Source organism: Saccopteryx leptura, chromosome 3 (genome assembly GCF_036850995.1).
Source record: "Saccopteryx leptura isolate mSacLep1 chromosome 3, mSacLep1_pri_phased_curated, whole genome shotgun sequence".
In the NCBI taxonomy this organism is placed as follows: Eukaryota; Metazoa; Chordata; class Mammalia; order Chiroptera; family Emballonuridae; genus Saccopteryx; species Saccopteryx leptura.
The window spans coordinates 101,801,190-101,807,189 of record NC_089505.1 but is presented as its reverse complement, the minus strand read 5'-3'; positions in this window follow the sequence as shown (position 1 = coordinate 101,807,189).

The window sequence follows — 6,000 nt, the reverse complement described above, 5'->3', positions numbered from 1 at the left end:
TTAGCCAGGGCGGGTCTTCAGCTCATTGGTTGGTTTACAACCCTAGGAGCTTTTTTTTTTTTTTTATAAAGGTCAGCTCAGCTGCTGGGAACACAGTGCAGGAGGCAGGTAGTTCAATGCAGCTTGTCTTTGAAGAGTAGTGTGTGTGGGAGGCCCCTGTTTAGCAGTAGCTGCTAGACTCTGTTTATAAAGTTGAGCCCAGTTAGCCCTCAGAAGCCGGTTTTATCATTTATTCTTGGTATCGACACCAAGAAGTCACCTTGTCCACTAGACTCCTCCTTGAATGTGCATCATGTTCTGATTGGGCTGAGTTATTCTCCCCCTGCCTCAACTGTCCCCTGCTCTAGGCCTTGCTTTCCCAACTATAAACAACAAGAAGAGTCCCATGTTGAACCAGGATGTGGGTCTCAGGGAGGCTGGAGAGGGTAAGAAGCCAAAGGTTTCTCTACTTTCCTACCTGTGTGGCCCTGCTTCTCTGAGCCTGCTTCTCATCACTTAGAGAGATTTTCTCATGTTATTAGAAGAAAGTGCTGAATATGAATGGAAAGAAGATCAGGAAGCTTATAGTCAGATTCTAGTGCTCATTCTTTCAACCAGCAAACATTAATTGAGCACCAACTGTATGTCAGGCATGATTCTAAGTGCCAGGAATGTAGCAGTGAATTAAACAGACAAAAACCCCTGCCCTCATGGAGCTGACATTTTTGTCAGGGAAGACAGACAAACCACAAAATAAAAAAGAATAAAAAATATGACAGATGGAAATAAACACTGAGAGGAATAAAGCAGAGAGAAGGATACAGACTGTTTTGTTAGCTGGTCAGGGAAGGGCTCATTGAGAACATAACATTTGAGTACAGATCAGAAGGAAGTAAGGATATGAGTCAGACCTTCTAAAAAGAGAGAACAGAACTATCACAGCCAAGAGGAGTCTAAAGAGACATGATGACTAAATGTAATGTAGTATCCAGGATGGGATCCTGGGACAGAAAAAAAACAATTAGGTAAAAACTAAGGAAATCTGAATTAAGTATGAACTTTAGTTAATGACAGTACATAAATATTGGTTCATTCATGGTAACAAATGTACCATACTTATATAAGATGTTAATAATAGGAGAAACTAGGTATGGGATATACAAGAACTTCTGTACTATCTTATCCATTAAAAAAATTTTTTTATTCGTTTATTCTAGAGAGAGAGAGAGGAAGGGAGCTAGAGAGACAAATATCTGTCTGTTTCTGTTTGTGCCCTGACTGGGGATAGAACCACCAACCTCTGCATATCGGGACAGTGCTCTAACTGAGCTATCTGGTCAAGGCTATCTCATCAATTTTTCTGTAACTCTAAAACTATTCTAAAATAAAGTGTTTATTAAAAGAAGAGGGGAGCAAATGCAAAGGCCGTGAAGCAGGAGTGTGCCTGGTGGGATTAGCTAGGAGACAAGGCTGGGGGGAGAGAGGGAGGAGAAGAGGTCAGAGAGGTTGGTGGGGGATGAATCTTGTATAGGCTAGTGGGATGTTCTAAGGACTCTGTCTTTTGCTCTGCAGTGGATGTAGAGCCACTGGAGGGCTATAGCAGCATCTAACTTATGTTCTAAAGCAGTGGTGGTCAACCTGGTCCCTACCACCCACTAGATAAAGATTTATTCTGCCAAACTTAGAGAAAATCCAACATAAAGTACTCGGTAAGTAATTATTATTATATGCTTTAACTTGCTGTAACTCTGCTTTATAAATTTTATAAAATAAAGTTACTTCCCTACTTTATAAATCACCATTACTGTGGAACCGGTGGGCGGTTAGAAAATTTTACTACTAACAGATACAAAAGTGGGCAGTAGGTATAAAAAGGTTGACTAACCCTGTTCCAAAGCATCTGTCTGGCTGCTTTGTTGAAACTGAACCATACGGAGCATGGTCGAAGCAAGACAACTAAAGACGTCTAGGAGAAGAGGAGGGTGGGTCAGACCGGGATGGTAGTGGTGAAGGAGGTGAGAATGAATCAAGTTTTGGAAACATTTTGTAGGTAGAGCTGACTGGGTTTGCTGATAGAGTAGATGTTGGGTACAAGATAAAGAGAGGAGGCAAGGAGGACCCAGGACAACCTGAGCAACTGGAAGGATGTGGTTGCCAGTCACTAAGGTGGAAAAGGAAATTAGGGTTTGGAGTGAAATTAGGAACTCAGGTTTGGGGGAAAACTAGAAACTCAGTTTAAATATACTGAGTCAGAAGTGCCCATGAGACATTCCAGAAGAGATGTCAAGAGGCATCTGGAAACGCAAGCCTGGAGTTGAGGAGAGAGCTCTAAACTGGAGATGATGAATGTGAGAGTCATCAGCAGGAAACAGAATTGAAAAACGCTGGAACCTGGGGAGGTGAGATCACCTGCAGGGAGAGAGGGTGACTGCAGACACACACACACACACACACACACACACACACAACCATTTAAATGAGTTTAAAGACTTACCTGAATTAGCTCATTTTATCCTTGCAACTCTCTAACTCTCCAGCCCACTTCTCGAATGGTCCCTGCAGAACAGCTATTAGGACCAGTGAGGTGATGGGTGAGGCCATGGGCTAACTAGCCCAGTGCCTGGCAGGTACAGATGCACTGATTCTCACAGCAACACCGTGTCCTGAGGACTATTTTCATCATCCCCATTTGACAGATGAAGAAAGTGAGGCACAGAGAGCTTAGCTCAACTACTGTACAACAGAAAGCACCCTGGGGGTTTGGGGTCACATCAAATCCCTCTGCTCTCACAAGGACAGTTTATTCAAAGTCAGGGCTGATGGGTTTTCAGAGCGGCCTTCCCCAGGACCTCCCCCACAGAGGCCCCCAGACTGGCTTGCCACTATGCTTGAAGTGCCTCTGCTGGGCGCATGCTTTCAGGTCTTGAGGACTTGGGCTCCAGGGATTGTGCTGGGGGTGCTGAACCCTCAGGAGAGGGAGATAGGAAGCTGTCAGTTTCCACCTGGGGGGCCCGGATACACAGAGGCCAGGGAAGTTGTAACATGCACTCCCAAAGCAATTTTTGATATTATTTCAAAAAGGCTGCAAAGGCAACTTGAAAGATTGAATTGTCTTGCTTTTCACCTCCACTGGCCACCACCATCAATCAGAAGTTACACCCTGGACTAACATCCACTGATATTGTGATTAGTCACAAGTTAATACATGTAATTACTTCTATTTGTTGGTAAAATCCTTAAAACAGGGAGCTGGCCCTGGCTGGGTGGCTCAGTAGATAGAGCATCATCCCGGTGTGCCAAGGTTGCTGGTCGATATCCAGTCAGGGCACATATGAGAAGCAACCAATGAGTGCACAACTAAATGGAATATCTAAGTGGAGCCACAAATTGATGCTTCTCTCTTTCTCTTCCCTTCTCTCTCTTCCACTCAAACCAATGAAAAATTTTTTAAAACGAAAAAAAAAAACAAAAAAACAGGAGCACAAGGGAGAGGAAGACGAGGAAAGGGGCGCTGGGGCAGGAGGGCTAGTGCTCAGTGCCTTGGGCTTTGGCTGCTGGAGCTACTGGCATGGGGGCCGTGGGTGGGCTGCTTGGCCTCCAGCCGGGCAGTACCTTGGTTTCTTTTGTAACAACCTCTCTGTTTATGCTATCAGCCTGAGGTGGGTGGGGGCGCCCAAAGCCATGCCGCCCACCATCAAGCTGAGGCTCCCGCTCTCCACCCCAGGGTTCGGCCCAGGGGAGGGCAGAGACTCTCTAGCTTGGACTCTCTCCACGTTCATTAGCCTTTGCTGTGGTCACACGTGGCCCTCCTATCTCAGTGGCTTACAGCATAACATGGATTTTTTTGCTCACAGGACTGAGGGTCGGCTTTGACTCCGCATAGCTCTAAGCCAGGTGCAGCCCCGCCAGAGAAATACTGTCCCGGTGAAGACAGCAGAGGCTAATCTGAATTTCTCGGTGCATTCAAAGCCGCTGCTCAGATCTGGCGCATGGGATGTCCACTCACATTCCATGAGCCAGTCCTGCCACCCGGGAGGGTGGACGCTTAATTCTCTCAGTGGGGATGGAGTGAATAATTGGGAACAATAATCCAGTTCTATTTATGATCTCCTGAAACTCTTGCTCAAGAGAGATTGGGTCATGGACTCATTCGCCCCAGCAGGGTTGGGGCCCAAGCCCCTCTGAGAACCCAAGTGGCTAACTCTTGTCTTTCCCAGCTGGCTTCTCAGCTTCCAGACCACCCTGTCTATGCTCACCCCTTCCCTTTCCACTCAGTTCCCTTTTGGGTTTATACTGGCCACATCCTGTTTCTGTGGCTTGCAATATAAAAAAAAAAAAAACTTCAGAGAAAAAGGTAACACATGACAGCAAATATGAGATTATACTAGCAGAATTTCTTTTTGGAAGCTGGAGGGCTACCAATTTAAATTGGTAAAGGTCAGTGTGATAAATGTGGTTGGCAAGGAGACCAGGACAAGGGCCTGGAGGGAAGCCCAAAGGCAAGAAGAAAAACAAGATGAGCCAATAACGGTCTCCACGGGGAAGGTAGGCAGACAGACCAGCTACCTTCACATGTCAATTTGGCCAGCTACGAACAGCGGGAGTCCTGGCCCCGGCCCCAAACCCGCAGACACCTGTGACACATCCTCTGAGGCCCTGGGACTCATCCAGGACTGAGGCTTCCCCTTATTACCCCTGGTTCCCAGTTTTTCAACCCTGGCTGTATATAAGAAACCCTTAGGGAATTTTTAAAATTGCCCAGTTAAAGCAGGCTCTCTGGGGGCAGGCCCCGGCGGTGGGCAATCATAAAAACATTCCATGTGGTTCTAATGAGCAACCAGGGTGGAGACTTGAGGCCTACTTCTCCCAAGCTCTGCTGAGCATGAACAAGGATGCCAGCCCCGGATGCCAAACCTGCAGATTTTTTGGCAAAAAAACAAACAAACAAAAAAAATCCGATAATGTGAAATCTCCTAATTTTTAAATGTTAACTCAAAACTTATTCACTTCTATGCAAGTCAAACAAAATATGTCTACAAGCCACTAAATGGGAACCACTGGTCTGCAAAGTTTCTTAAGATTTTTAAAAATATTTTTCCGAAGTGAGAAGTGAGGAGGCAGACAGACTACCGCATGTGCCTGACCGGGATCCACCAGGCATGTCCACCAGGGGGCGATGCTCTGCCCATCTGGGGCGTTGCTCCGCTGCAATCTGAGCTATTCTAATGCCTGAGGCAGAGGCCATGGAGCCATCCTCAGCACAGGGACCTACTTTGCTCCAATGGAGCCTTGGCTGCGGGAAGGGAAGAGAGAGAGAGAGAGGGGAAGGAGAGAGGGAGGGGTGGAGAAGCAGATGGGCGCTTCTCCTGTGTGCCCTGGTCAGAAATCGAACCCAGCACCTTGCAAGTTTCTTAAGTTTTAAAATATTTGGCTGGCTTCCACCCACTTGGCCCCTGGGAAGCCCAGTGTGGACGTGACTTAGTGTTGTGCTCAGATTGAAGCATCGGGCCTCAAGCGTCAACAGTAAGTGAACTATAGACCGTAGGTTCCTTAGTTCCAGCCAGGTCATCCTGAGGATGTAACCTACTGTGATCTCACCCCACACCCCCAGTGGATACCTGGGCAGAACCCACAGCAGGTGAGGGGGGCAGTTTCAGCTTGGGGTTCTCTTTACCCCAAGCTGCTCGTGCCAGCTTCCCCCTTGAGTTGTTGGCTGTTTTGTTGTTTTTTGAGTTGTTTTGGCTTTTAATTACATTTAAAGTGTTTTAAAACCATTATTGTTTTCTATTATAAAAGTAGCATTAAACTTATTGTAGAAAATTTGGAATATATGGTAAAGTATAAGAAATATGAAAATCACCTATAATCTTAACTGCCCCTTGGGTTCTGAACATAGAATGATTCCAGGAGGTTCTGAAAGTCCCTACCTCACTATGCTGAGGGAGGGGCTCAAAGTCTCCTGTGGGAAGAGAGTTTCAGTCCTTGAAAGCTTCAAGAAATGAAGGGGGGACTTCAGTAGCC